Consider the following 15,285-nt stretch of genomic DNA (forward strand, 5'->3'; position numbering starts at 1 on the left):
ATGCTACAGCCATGAGGAAATGCACGAACTCAGAAGCATAGTCTTCCTCTCATGAGCCTCCAGATGAGAGCGCTGCCCAGTTCACACAAGAGCACAATCTTATGAGACCCTGAGAAAGGATCCGGCCAGGCCACGCCCAGACCCCTAAGAAGAGACGATCAAGGTGTGTTGTTTTAAGTTGCTGAGTGTGTAGTGATGTTTTACACAATAGAAAAACTAATACCGGCAGTGAGGCGGGAGGGTTAGGATGTCAGGCTGGAGCACAGAAAGGGAGTGGGGTGTCTTGCCTTCTTGAGGGTCAGAGTCCTGATTCCAAGCCCCCACTGGGCCAGAGTCGGCAGCTGGACGAGCCAGCTCTGGTCTGGGCTGGGGGTGAGGGCTCTCGCTGGGGCCTGGTTTCCAGGTTTTGCTGAATCGAGACTGCACAGAGGGGAAGGGGGTGGCCAAGAGCGCACTTCGGGGACACTTCCCTGGGGGTGGGTCCTCTGCAGCAGTATCCTGAGGCCTGGTTGCACCCTTGGGCTGAGCTCAGCAGGAGCGGGACTCCTGTTGGCATGGTCTGTGCATACTTAATCTGCATAATGATTTTCAGTACAAACCCGTCACTGGGCTGCTTGGGGTTCGCTCCCAGCAGCAGCTCCTGAGGGCTGCTTCTGCTCCATGCGCTGCCAGCGCTTGACAGCATCTGTCTTGGTGATTTTTGCCAATCTCCCGGGTGTAAAATCGCATCTCACTGTTTTCATTTGCATCTCTCTGACAACTAGTGAAGTTAACAACCTCTTTGTGAACTTCTGAGTCATTTGGGTTTCCCTTCCTATGCATTCTCTTGATTCCTCTCAGAAAATGACTTTTTGGTTTCTTCCCCTTGAGGTTCCTAAGGGCCCCCAGCTACGTCCAAGGTCAGGTGCAGCTGCTCAGCCCTCGCCTCCTTATCCCCTGGCTCTGCCCAGCCCGGGCCACCAGGCCCTGGGCCTCTTCTGCACCAGTCCCTCAGGTCTGTGTCCCCGAGTGTGGGCTGCGTTCTGGGATGAGCGTGGGTGTGGGATCAGGGTGTTTCTGCCCTAGATAAGGATCTGAAGAGACTATAATAGAAACAGATCTGTAGCTGTCTCTGCACACCCTTTTTACTTGCTTTTTATTAAGCCAGGAAGGAGAGAGAGGAGGTCTGCTGCCTCCCGGGCCTGGCCTCAGTCCTGTATCGGGAGCATTCCTGTGGGACTATGGGTGGGTGACTGGATACGGTGTTTTCTCCTGCTGCAGGGACCCAGGAAGCCTGGTAGACCCCATCCCCCAGAAGGACTACGATTACAGAGAACCAGAGAGAAAACACAAATGACCCCATTGAGCCTGCAGTGCCAGCGGGGGCTTCCGGGGCAAACAATGGCCCTCTGTGTCTGGTTTCTCCTGAGGGCCGGAAGCCCCTGGTGATGAGTCATGCAGGATGGGTCCTGCGCCTGCTTTGTTGCGCCGCGGAGCTCCCAGCCCGACGGCGGGTGATCTCATCGAGGAAGATCGACCTCTCGGGAAGCCCTGTCACTGGACAGTGCCAGGAAGCTCGCGGCCCAGTAAGGGCCCAGAGCCCAGGTCCCCCCGCCTTGAGAGAGTTCCTGGAAGTGGGGGTCTGTGCTGGGCAGAGCGAGCCAGCCAGGACCCTGTGCTCACAGAGCCCAGGGAAACCCCTGCTTTGTTCTCTCCGGACACAGCACGTGTGAGGGGCCGCCCAGATTCAGCTGTGTCCTGTGGAGTTTCCTGGACTCAAGAAAAGCTCCAGACAAGTGCATAGGAGCATCCCAGGGACGGCCGACCTGGGCCTGGCAGGAAGCCCAGGGCTGGGGTGGTCACCAAACCTCCCTTAGCCTATGAGGCTCGGGAGGGAACGAGGGAGCAAGGAGCCGTCCACTTGGCTGGATTCGACAGAGATCTCTGAAACACGTGAGGCTGAGGCCAGTGCAGTTATTGGAACCCGGACATTGTTGTTTGTGTTGCTGTTTAAAGTACACCCCGCTGGTTGGTACAAAGCCTGGCCTGGAGCCACGTGACCCCACGCCCACTGACCGTGTGGCCTGGAGGAGGGAGTTACTCTACCTTTCTGAGCCTCCGTTTCCTCCTCTGTAAAGGGGGGTGGCAGTACTGTTCAGAAGCTGTTGAGGGCACACCTGAGCTTACCTGGGCCAGCCTCCTGGCTCAGGGCCACCCTCAGTGACAGCAGTCTCCTCTCTCTCCTTCATTCCCTTTGAAGGGAACGAAGCTCTGAAGAAGGTCTTGCTTGGGCTTCCATTCTGGTTAACCTGCCAGAGGCTTAGGGCGTGAACGTGCTCCCTGGAACACTCACCTCTTCTCCGGATGCAGGTGGTAGGTGAGGCCACCTGCCTGAGCCTCCAGGGGACGAACCTCCCCAGTCAGTCCAAGTCCCAAGAATGGTGTCGTTGCCGCCTTGGGCTGGGGTTCCATGGTGAGCGGTTGGTCAGAGCACAGGCCGGAGAGAAACACTGTAGGGATGGAAAGTCCAGGCCCACCGGGCCCAGGCGGAGAGGCCCAGGGCTTGGCCCCAGAAACCACGGAGACCAAGGCCCCTCTGCGCCTGTCCCTCGTCTGAGGGCAGCCCTAGAGCACCTGAGGGGCCGCAGGTGGGACTCCAGGCAGTGGGCACAAGAAGCAGTTCTCAGTGGCCCACCTCCCCATCTCTGCCCTACGCTGCTGTCCAAGATCCTGGAGCACTGCACCTAAGCCATCTTCTTGTGCCCCTGGCCAGGGACCAGCAAGTTACCTAAGGGGAAATGACACGGCGCTGACTGCCATTTCAAAGTTTCCCAGCCCGGCAGATCATCATGAGAAACTGGACACATCACCATGGCTTTTACAAGTCCATGATCACCCCGACCACAAAAACAGCGACCTGTGAAGAGAGTTGCAGAGTCACACTGGAGAGATGTGAAGAAAGAGGCCCTGCTGGTGGTTCTGACATGGCCACATGTGTGTTACTGACCTGTGTTACACCCTTTCTGGAAGCCCTCCTTCCCCCTCCAACCCCAATGCCAGGGACTGTTGCTGGGACAATACCCCTCACACTGCACCCTCCTGCCTGCATGGGGTAGCAGTTGTTCCAAGAACATGATCTAAGGTTCAGAAGCGTGTGGTAATTTCAGCTTCCACACAGGCCTTAGTCGTCTAGCCCCTGTTGGCCTCCGTCTCCTGCCCATCTCCACTTCCCAGTCGACCCTCCAGTGTGGAGAAGCACACTGACACTTCCCAGATGGGCCCTCCTTCTTCTTCCTCATGCCCCCTTCTGCCCACATTGGTGCTATATTAAAACCGCTGATATGGGAATTCCCTGGTGGTCCAGTGGTTAGGACTCCACACTTTGAATGCCAAGGGCCCAAGTTCAATCCCTGGCTGGGGAACTAAGATCCCACAAGCCCCGTAGCATGGCCAAAAAAAAAAAAAAAAATTAAAATAAATACAGTAAGTCCCCTACATACGAACCATCAGGTTGCTAACTTTCAAAGATGCGAACGTGCTTTCCATCAACGTCAGACGTGAGTGAAATTGCAGCTTGCCCTCTGTCTCCTATTACTGACCATCCTTCAGCTCTACCATCTCCCACCTCCTCTCCCTCCTCCAGTCAGTAACTCTTCTTGCCTGTTCACTCGATGCCAGCCCCCGTATGCCAGCTGTTATACTGTACTACTGTACTTTTCAAGGTACTGGACTATAAGATTAAAAATGTTTTCTTTATTTTTTTGTGTTTGTTTTTTATGTATTATTTGTGTGAAAAGTATTATAAACCTACTACAGTACAGTACTATATAGCCGATTGTGTTAGTTGGGCACCTAGGCCAACTTTGCTGGACTTATGAACAAATTGGAATATGAACATGCTCTTGGAACGGAACTCTTGATTTGTAGGGGACTTACTGCAAATAAAAATAAAATCGCTGATATGTCACAGGAAATATGCAAGGAGCTTGCACGGACAAGAACTTCTCTTAGGGAGAACACTGCATGTGGGTCAGAGGAAGTCTTAGACACGACACCTGGGGAGGCCGCCATGAGTCACACCCAGCCCCAGCAGGTGGTGAGGAGTTTCTGCTGCCTCTGGTCCTTTCAAGTGCTCTTGGTGAGGGGCCAGAGCTGCCCTGCTCTCCTTTCTCCCTTCCTGCCACTCAGCTCTCAGCCCCTACCCCACGCATACATATTGACCAATATTAAAAGAATATCGATTTACAGTGTCCCCGATTCTGCATCTCCCCGGAGGCCCCTATCCTTAGCCACACCGGGCCACCCATGTCTCAGTCGAGGCCAAAGGCACACACCTACCATCCTGCAAACCCACCTTAGCAGCTCTCCTTTGGGAAGCTGGGTGTACAATAGCACTAAACAAATGCTGCCTTTTGTTCTTTTTCCGGTTCTTATCACAGCACTCGGCCCAGTGCGTGCGCTCCAGAATGTTTGTGAAGGTCCACAGGGCCTCTTACCTGGGTCAGCAGTGGGCACTTTGTTACACCCCCTTTCAGCTGAGTGTGCACCGACCTAGGCGTGCACTCAGGGGAGGAATACGTGTGATGACTTCAAATGTCTCACACCAGGTTGACACCCTCTCCTTTACCAGACGTGGTCCCCTTTCTGTTGTCCTTCTTCCTGTCCTGGCCCCAGCAGCCTCTCAGCCCAGTTCAGCCCTCTTGGAGTGTGTCAGCAAATCCTCTTCACCCCACTTGTGATTGCCGGGTTCCTGTCCTCTCTGCTCAGGACGCTCCTGACCTCCCCGCAGCCTCGCCCTGCCAGCCGGCCCCAGGAACAGTCGGGACAGTAGTCCCCAAGCCCAGCTTTCTTGCAGACACGACTCCGTTTTCCAGAAGCAGCCTCAGGCCCACTCCTATCTCTGCTGGCCACTTGCGGCCGCCCTTTGCTCATCTAGCCTCCCTCGCTCTGAGTCTACTGGCCTCTCTGTGGCCCCTGCACCCATCCTGCTCAATCCCACATCTGGGCCTCTCCACCTGCCGTGTCCTCTCCTCCCCTCCTGCCTGGCCCACCTAACCGCTGCCCCCTCCACGGCGCAGCTCAGCTCTCAGTCACCCCATAGTACCCTCTCTGGCCAGCATAGCCTCCGTGATTTTGCCCTTGTCTGCACCCCTGTGGGCTTGACTATTCCACAGAGTTAGGGTCTCTAGGGCCTTGGTCTAATTCAGGTCACCATGAGCACCTCCTGTATGCAGGACACTCATCTAAACAGGCCCCCAGAGTCAGACTGGACACACCCTGTCTGAACACGGACTCTGAGTGTAAAGTTCTCTGGCATCGGTGTTGCCACAGGACTGGGACCTTTGGGGACATTTGCATGACACACGAGTCCCCTGGCCTTCCTCAGGAGTGCTCAGATCTGGAGACAGAGCTTCAGGCAAAAGAGGGTGTCGAGAGGCTGTAGACCCCAAACAAATGGGTGCAGGGAATTCTCGGGAACCACCCGTTCTGGACATCCGGGTGGGGAAAGCTTCATTGGTGGAAATTCCGATCCCATGCTTTGTTTTCCACTGAACACAAGGATGTGACTGACTGTTTTGTGGTTCTGTTTTACACAGAACAGAAACAGAAACTTCAGCCTGCATTGTCCTTCTGGTGATAAGTTCTGCTTCCCAGAAGGCAGGAAATGTTCAAGAAACAGTGTAGGGCTTCTCTGGTGGCGCAGTGGTTAAGAATCCGCCTGCCAATGCTGGGGGCACGGGTTCGATCCCTGGTCTGGGAAGATCCCACATGCCGCGGAGCAACTACTGAGCCTACACCCTAGAGCCTGCGAGCCCCAACTACTGAGCCCATGCGCCACAACTACTGAAACCCGCACGCCTAGAGCCTGTGCTCTGCAACAAGAGAAGCCACTGCAATGCGAAGCCTGTGCACCACAATGAAGACCCAATGCAACCAAAAATTAATTAATTAATCAATTAATTAATTAAAGAAACAGTGTAGACTCTGCAATGGGATCAGTTTCCACTTCTGTTATAGAATAAAAAGTCCCCGATTGCAGTGTGTGCCCTGGGCTCCACTGAGGACACTATTCAAGCCTCCCTCTCCTGCAGAATATCTGGGGGCAGCAATAATTGTTGGCACCTGCTACGTGCCAGGCGCTTGACAACACTATAAAGTAGGTGAGACTGTCCCCACTGTAGAGAGAAGGTCATAAGACCGGGAAGTGTCAGAGCCTCTCGAATCAGGTCTGAGGCCCAGGGAGGTCCCATGTGAAATATGGAAAGTGGGATGCCTGTATGTGACACCAGCAGCAGGAGGGTCTGTGCTGGGAAGTCTTCCTGGAGGAGGTGAGGCTCTGGCTGGTTCTCTGAGGATGGAAGAAGAGGAAGAACCAGCAGAGTCCAGGTAGAAGGAAAAACACAGGCAAAGATTGAGGGAGAGCAACCTGACCAGAAAGAAGATGGGATAGGATGGATTTCAGGCCCTTCCCAAGCGGCTCATCAGGAACTTCTTGGGCATCCCTTTTCAGAAACAGTTATGTTTTGAGCAGCCCCTCCTTGAGAGTGGGTACCAGGGGCCTGACAGCCCCTCACACCTTAAATTAATTCCTCAGCTGCTCTTGCCCTCCCTGGGTGGCATTCAGGATGCAGAGGGGTCACAGACCAAGGCTCCATGTGGAAGAGCCCAGGCCTGCAGACTCCAGGCCTGTGGCTAAATAACGCAGGTATTTTGAAGCTCAGGTCCGGAGAGCAGCGGAGGGAGGTGGCACACCTTGGTTTTCTCCCCAGTGCACCGCCCCTCACCTTGTGCTGGAGTGGGTCCTCCAGGGATCCTGAAAGAGGCTCTCACAACCTTTGGGAACCTGCAAGGTGGGAGCAGAGTGTGGCTGAGGAGCTGGGGAGTCTGTGTGTTGAGGCCAAACAGCATCCTGGATGTCAGAGCTGGAGGAGGAGGAAGTCGGTACTGCTTGGCCTTTTCTGTCTTTGAGACAGTTGATGGATTCACATCAGCCCGGGAGGCTTTGGACTTGGGCTTCCAGCTGTGGGGCTGACACAGCGGTGTCTCCGTGCTTCCTGCCCCCAGCACGGCCTCTCAGGGCTACAGGACTGAGTCAGGTAAATATCCCTTCAGATCCTTTACCCTTGGAATGTGGCCTTAGCTCAGCAAATGCATCCCCTGGGAGTGTGAATAGCTGCAGAACCAACCCATTGTTCTGGAAGTTCCAGAGAAAACAAAACAAACTCCCAACAATATGGGGGTGAGGAGGGAGCACGGAAAGGGCCGGCGGGGTCTTTGTCCTTAGGCATCCAGACGTTTACATTTTCCACACTAATGAGCTGGGAAATAGCTGTTTTTATGCCAGTAATAACAACCAACACCCCCTCCACGTTCTCATTTAATCCTGGCCAAAATCCAAGCGAGGCCAACATGAGCAGAGCATCCCATTTCAGAGCGGAGGGGATTGAGATTCCAAGAGGCCCTGTGACTTCACCAGGGTTAGTGGACGCCAGAGCTGAGACCCGAAGCCAGTGCCCCAGCTTCTTTCGAGCCCGCCTTGGGGGGGCCAGCTGCACCCATCCAGGGATAGGATTGGACTGAAGGGTCTTGCCTGTTTCCCTCGAGCTTCCAATGTGGAGTTTGCTGGATGAGGAAGCAGATTCTTTTGTGAGGCCAGCCTTGCCCGGTACTGCCTGCCCCCAAGTACTGCCACAGAAAGGCAGGAGACTGCTGAATGGGGCTGGCCGGACCATTGTCCCCCATGCACCCAGGCTGGCCCGGCTCCCTCTCTGTAGCTACGTATTTCCCAGCCGTGCAGTACTCACCTCTTCCCGCTGGTGCCCTGGCCCTGTGTGCCCTGGGAGTGAGGCCTCCCACACTCCCTCTCCAAGGCCAGCTCAGCCTTACTCACCAAGCCTCGGGCCCTTCACAGGGGTGGGAAGAAGAAGGTAGCAACGGATGAGCTGCTTATAGATAATTAGCGATGGGTTGACTCTCCTCCAAAGCTATAAGATTTTCGTGGACTGATGTATATATTTTTTTAATTAATTAATTTTATTTATTTATTTTTGGCTGCGTTGGGTCTTCGTTGCTGCACGCGGGCTTTTCTCTAGTTGCGGCGAGCAGGGGCTACTCTTCGTTGCGGTGCGCGGGCTTCTCATTGCAGTGGCTTCTCTTGTTGCGGAGCACGGGCTCCGGGCGCGCAGGCTCAGTAGTTGTGGTGCACAGGTTTAGTTGCTCCGTGACATGTGGGATCCTCCCTGACCAGGGATTGAACTCATGTCCCCTGCATTGGCAGGAGGATTCTTAACCACTGCTCCACGAGGGAAGTCCATGGACTGATATTTTTAGCAGAAAAAGAAAAACTGGCTGAACTCATAAATTGTGATTTTGCATGCTCTTCTATTTCCAAAGCTCACTGCTACATAACTAAGAGCTTGTTCTTTGATTATGGCCATTTAGGAAATGGAATTCTAACAGGCTCGCTGGAGCCTCCCAAGCCTCGCAGTTTGCACCAAGAAGCTGTGTGTGACAGCACTTCCATCTGGCAGGTGGCCTCACTGGAAAGGCACTCAGAAGTCTGGAGAACCGAGGCATAAACAGAAGCACAATTAATCAGTGCAATTGTTTTCCCTGCTGTGAACGTGATATTTCCCTGAATTTTTGAGGGCAGCCCGCACGGGAGAGACCTGGCTTGGCGTTCTCTGTGGCATTCAAAACAGCACTGAACGTCCAACCTGCTTTGATTTCTAACATCGGTCTTACTGCTCACATTTCGTCTCCTGGAAAACTCAACCATGAGCCAGACTGACACACGGCAGCAAAGGCTTTGCTCTGCTGGCTCTGACTGGGGCGGGAGTGCTGGGTCCCCTGAGAAGCCTGAAGTTACTGGCTTTGACTGGAGGCTCTCTGGAACCTGGGTTGTGCCATTGTTATTTTTACGAGAAAATTACTTGTTTCTGTTCCTTGCAAACCAGAAAAAGGAAAATAACTCAAGCCAAGAGCCGAATAGGAAGGGGAAACCCATTAGCTCCTTACTGAGTTAACAGCTCTGAGCTGTCAATCTGGTTGAGCCTCCAGAAGCAAGAGCCCCGGAGGCGGTGGCTGCTTTAGAACTACTGGTCTACCCTGACCTCGTCCTTTTGGGGGAATCTCCGAATCTTAGGTTTTCAATCTACAGAACGGTGACTCAAAACCTGTTGAATGATGTGAGTCTCAGGGTTAAAATGAATGAGTTGGGGTTTGGGGTCTCCCTGGGAAGGACGGTGACAAAGCACACCTCCTAGAGAGACCCAGGGCGCCATGGGTGCTGGTGGGGAGTCCCAGGGCTGAAGAGGAGAGGGTTTTTCTATGGGAAGGATGAGGTTGGTGCTTCCCCCACTGGAGGACCAGACAGGATCCTGGACACCCTGGGCCTCTTCTCCTCAGGACCCCAGGGCCTGGCTCCTGGACCCGAGCTGGCGGAAGCCCAGGGGCAGAGGCTGGCCACACCTCAGGCAGGTTTTCCTCTCCCCAAAGTGTCTGGGCTCCCAAACTGCCCCTCCCCACCTATCCCAGCCCAGCCTCAGGAACGAGGGGCCCGATCGCCCAGTTTTGTATTAAACTTCAGGAACCAGGGTTACCGAGAGGGATTTGCATGTTCACTTACACACCTAACACTAGGAACCCAGCCCCATGCGAGGGAGGCTTTGGGGTGGGGCCATCTTCTGTCTGGGGCTTGGGAAGTGGGGGAATGGCGGAAGGGCTAGCGGGGATGCCACGCCTGGATGGTATAAGCCCCTGAGGAGAGGAACCCGATGTGGCCTCTGCTGTGCTACCCTGGCATTAGTTTCTTATGGTTGTTCTAACCAATTACCACAAACTGTGTTGTTTAAAACAACAGAAATTTAGTCTCTCACAGTTCTGAAGACAGAAGTCTCCATTTCATTGGGTATCAAGGTATTGCCAGGCCTGTACACCCTCCGCAGGCTCTGGGGGAGAATCTATTCCCTTCCTCTCCCAGCTGCTGGAGGCTGCTGCCACTCTCGACTCTTCAAAGCCAGCACCCTCCAATCTCTCTCTCCTCCATCTTCACAGTGCCTTCTGCTCCTCTGTGTCAGGCCTCCCTGCTTCTCCCTCCTGTAGGGATACGTGCAACCGCATTTAGGGCCCGCCTGTGTAATCCAGGATCACCTCCCCATCTCAGGATGCTTAATCACATCTGTCAAGACGCTCTTTCCAAACAAGGTAACTGTTAGTTTCCTAGGGCTGCCGCAACTAATTACCACAGTCATGGTAGCTTAAGATAACAGAAATTTATTCTCTTGCAGTTTAAGTCCAGAAGTCCAAAGTCAAGGTGTCAGCCGGGCCGTCCTCCCTCCAGAGGCTCTAGGGGAGACCCCCTCCTTGCCTCGCCCAGCTTCTGGGGGCTCCTGGTGTTCCTTGGCTTGTGGCAACATCACTCTAATTTCTGCCTCTGTTTTCACATGGCTTTCCTCCCTGTGTGTGTCAAATCTCCTCCTTTTTCTTATGACACCAGTCCTCGGACTTAGGCCCATCCTACATCCAGGATGATCTCATCTTGAGATCCTTAACTACATCTGCCAAGAAATTATTTCCATATAAGGCCGCATTTACAGGTATCAGGGATTAGGGCTTGAATATATCTTTTTGGAATACTGTTGAACCTACTATAGTGACACTTAGAGGTTCCAGGACTGGCTATCTTTGGGGAGACATTATTCTGCCTACCACATTCCTTATGCTTTCATGGCCACCAGTGGGCCCTGGCCCTGGGGGCTGTGGAGTCGTGGATGTGCTGGGTGACAGGCCGGCTGCACAGGCACTTTTTTCCCCTTGGGGCATGGCAGGGAGCAGTTAGAAGTGCAGGGGGCAGGGCTGCATCCTCAGAGCAGTGGCTACCTGTGCCTGACTCCTGGGCAGGGCCCATGTCCCCTGGGTGGGCCAGCCTGGGAGCTGATCCCAGGGCTCTAGTTCCCGGCTAGAAACGGAAGGGAGGGAGCTTGTGAAGGTTATAATAATTTGTACCATTTATTGAGAACCTTCTATGTTCTAGGTACTTTTCTTCATTGTTTCATTTAATCCTCAATAATTCTGACCATTTTACAGACGAGGCTACTGAGGCTCAAAGGGCTTTAGTGACCTGACCCAGATCTCACAGATACTAAGTGATGGAACCAAAATAAGAACTCAGGTTGGGTGGAGGACGGGGTCCTTGGTTTTTTCATGACATCATGCTGTCTCGCTTTGTAACAAACTTAGAGCTATAAATCACAGGTCTGGGGTGGAGGAGGGTTGGGGACATAATTTCAAACCCTTGGGGCTATACCAAGACCTGAATCAGGAGTTTTTGTAGCCCCATGGCCTGGGTCGGGGATGGCAGGCAGCAGTGGGAGAGGGTTCTGATGGGAACAGAGGTGTTAAAGAAATAATTATTGTGTCACTTGTTTAAAGAATGGGACAGGGGACTGCCACTGCGGTGGGGTTTTGTAATAGGAGAGAGAAATTGGGCTCAACTGCCAATATAAGGAAAAATGGGACTTTATAGCTAAGAAGGAAGGGCTGTCAGGGGATGGAAAATTACTAAGAGGAAGCATCAGGAGTGATGGTAAACTTACCTAAGAGGATCCTTGCTGGAGGCAGGTCAGGGTGATCACACACCACCTGGGGGTGGCCAGGGGGATGAGGAACCCCAGCAGATACTGAAGGTGATCAGACTTCAAGGATGGGGGATGCTGGCTAAACCGACTTAGCAAGATTCTTACTAAAATTGGATGAACACAGAAACCAGGACCTAGTTGAGAGGAGAGTCCAGAAGAACCTGACCAGAGTTTGGTGAAAGAGAGACTCTTATCAGAAGAAAGTGGCCCCAACTGGGAAATCTTGGTGTTCTGAGCTGCAAGAAGGTCGCTGAGCCGGGAAAGAACCTGACGGGAACCACGTAAGAAGTTGGCCGCAGAGCCAGGCCTGAGCCGTGCTTCCCAGGCCTCTCTCCCTGGGGCCCGGGCTGCCCCACCTCAAGGAACTGGCTTCAGGACCAATTCAGCACTTGGCAGAGGGAGGAAAGGGCTCTGGGTGTGAAACCAGAAGTCCCAGCCCTGGCTCTTATCGGCTCTGTGACTTTAGAAAATGGCTTAACTCCCCTGAGCCTGGATTCCTTGACAGTAAGATGAGAAGGGCACGGAGCAGACACGCTGGGATCTGGGAGGGGCCGAAAGCCTGCAGTCCTGTTCTCAGCGTCTCTGTCCTGCCTGAGGAGAAGCCACGCAGATGGAGCCCGGGACTCGGTAACCTGCGCTTTGTCCCAGTCCCCTGGGAGTGGCACTGCCAGGGCTAAGGGCCCCCCGCTAAAGACTCGCTTGGGAAGTTGCGGTTAACATGGGCCCAGGGCAGGATCACGGCCTCCTTGTGGGCCAGGGCCCAGGGCAGGATCACGGCCTCCTTGTGGGCCAGGATGAGGGTCCTGCCAGGTCCAGGAGGGGAGGAAGAAGGGAGGGAGGTTCTCCGTTGTCCTGTCTCTTCACCAGGACGGGGTCCTAGGGGTTGGAGGGACTGTTGTTTTCAATCCGTGGTTCCAGACTCAGTTTGGCGAATGACCCGTGGAGAGAACCAGGGCAATAAAGTCAGAATAGCTCAGGCACAGGAAAAAGGACACAAAGATGAACAATGTGGGGCGTGTTCAGGAGGAAGAGATGGGATCTGGGGCTGGGCTGCTGGGCTGCTGGGCAAGCCTCAGGCTCCGGGGGTCTGGAAGTGCATGGTGACCCGGGGGCTCAGGCTACGCCGGGAGGAGAGGGGGCCCGGGCCCAGAGGTGGACAAACACAGAGGGACAGGGGAAGGGGAAGGCCTGAGAAAAGGGGCTGCAGCCTGAGGAAGGGGCTTCCTGTGTGAAGGGCTGAGGAACAGCTCTCTCCAGAGTCAGGCCTCAGTTTTCGTCGCTTTATTAAGGGGCCGAGATGCCTTTCTGTTCTGACCCACGTTGACTTAGCCGACGTGGAGCTCGTGTCGCATGCAGTCCGGGCTGTTGAGTTGGGGAGAAGGAGACCGGTCCCTGCCCCCAGGACCCGCACCCTCCCCCGTGGCCTCACTGCTCCCATGAGCACAGGTGAGCTCTGCTCTCACCTCGAATTCTACAGAATGAAATCCAAGCCCCCCGCTGCCACCCGAGGCCTTCCATTACCAGCCCCGCTGCCCTCCTCGGCCTTACTCCCCACAAACCTCTCCAGCTCAGGGAGCTACTGGCTTCCAAGCCTCCAGGCCTTTGTCGGCCTGCTCCTCTTTCTGAAACAGCATTTCTTGTCTCCTTCCCCAGCAGAATCTTCCTAAGCTCTCAGGACTCAGTTCAGCATTTCCTCCTCTGGGAAGCCCGCCCTGCTCTCTCAGCCTGGGCAGCCCCCAACCCCTCTCCCCCCATGACAAGCCTAGAAACACTGCAAGGTAATGAGACATCTACCCATCTCTCTCCACCAGCCTGAGCTTCTGAGGCCTTGACGGAGCCTCTCTGTATCTTCACCCACCCAGACCAAGCTGCGCCAGGCTGAGAGTAGGTGTCTTGAGAGCGTTTCTGGATGCACGAGCTGAGGGGTGATCTTTCGGAGGTGGTGGATGGAGGAGAGGTGTTTCACTTGCTCTAGGGCTCCACAAAGCCGGAAAAATACATACCTCAAGGGTCATGACATAATGCTTTAAAACGGAAGCAGGACTCCAGATTCGGGTGTCTCGCCAGAAAAGGAAGGAGAAAACTCCCCTTTCACACACTGCAGGAGCTGGGGTGAGGGGCACGGGCCCTGGGGTGTCAAGAGCCCTGGAGGGTTTTGTGGCTAGGGAGCGTGAGTGTGGGATGGATTTGGGGTGGGAGTCCAGGGCGGCCCCTCTCGTAAAGGGCCAACCTGGGACTTCCCTGGTGGTCCAGTGGTTAAGACTCCGCGCTTCCAATGCAGGGGGCACGGGTTCGATCCCTGGTCAGGGAACTAAGATCCCACATGCTGCGTGGCGAGGCCAAAGAATACAATTTAAAAAAAAATTTTTTTTTTTAAAGTAAAGGGCCAATCTTTGGCTTGCCTCCCTTCAGCCTGAGGCCTGAAAGCCCTGAGCAGGGGCCATGGCCAGGTTAGAGCTCCTCCTTAAAAACCAGGTTCAGGTTCCTGACCTCAGGGAAGGAGACTTCCCTCCACCTTTCCGTCTTTCCTGGAATTAGGTGGAAGGAGGGGGCAAATGCGGAGCAGGGCAGGATTTAAGGCACGCGTGGGGTTTGGCTTCTTGGTTGCTCTACAGTTGAGCCACAGTGTGGCCTGGGACTTGAGGGCCCAGGGCCCATTGCCAGGGACACAGGCAGAGCGGGGCCCATGGTTGGGAGACAGCGGACCCCCTCTAGGGTCAGTGGAATCGGGAGAGGTCTCAGGAGCACTTGGGGCTGGTGGCCGGAGTGGCATCTCCATGAACTTAGGGACGTGGTAACCGAGCAAAACACAGATTAAATTCAAATTTCAGATAAATGAATGATTTTTTTTTTAATGTAAGTCTGTCCCAAATACCGTGTGAGATCTACTTAGACTAAAACAATTATTTGTTGTTCACCTGAGATTCAAATTTAGCTGGGTGTCCCGTATTTTTATTTGCCAAATCTGACCACCCTATTTAGGGGTCAGCCTGGTCTGAGGGGCAGTGGGGCCCCCAGACCCTTTTACAGAAAAACGTTTCTAAAACAAACACTACCCCCAGCAGCTTGCACAGAAAAACAAAACATGTAACTTCCTGAGAACACGTTATCGTCTGAAGGTGGAAGTCTGCGATTTTGAAGGAAAAAACAGTTTTCTGCTGAGGAAGAGTGAGCCACAGGCAAGCTGAACAGGGCTCTCTGGCTTTGGGGGTTGGGTGGACATGGCCCCCTTCTTCCCTCTTCTCATGTCCATTCATCCGGCTGCCCTGGGCTGGGCCCTGACTCTAGGTCTACCAAGAGCCCCACCAACCATGCCACTGCTGACCACCAGCCTTCTGACTCCACTGCCCAGAAGACCCACTGTCTCCCAACCACTGGCCCAGCTCTGCCTGGGTCCCTGCAAGTGGACACTGGGGTCCTCAGGTCACAAGCTAGACCATGGGCTAAGCTTTAGAGCAGCCAATACGGCCTCTTGGGGCCCTGAGGCTGGCAGGCCTTGTGTCGGTAGAATGGGTGTGTGTCCCCGGGGAAGTTCTCCCCTTGAGCTCTGGGGCTGAGAGCTGGGAAGGGGCACCTTGGCCTGTTTCCCCATCAGTAAAGGGGCTCTTTGAGAGAAGCACTGTGTCTTACGGCTCTCCATCTGTCCTGTCCCCCAGCACAGGGCCTC

This window comes from Orcinus orca, chromosome 13 (assembly GCF_937001465.1).
Source record: "Orcinus orca chromosome 13, mOrcOrc1.1, whole genome shotgun sequence".
Lineage (NCBI taxonomy): Eukaryota > Metazoa > Chordata > Mammalia > Artiodactyla > Delphinidae > Orcinus > Orcinus orca.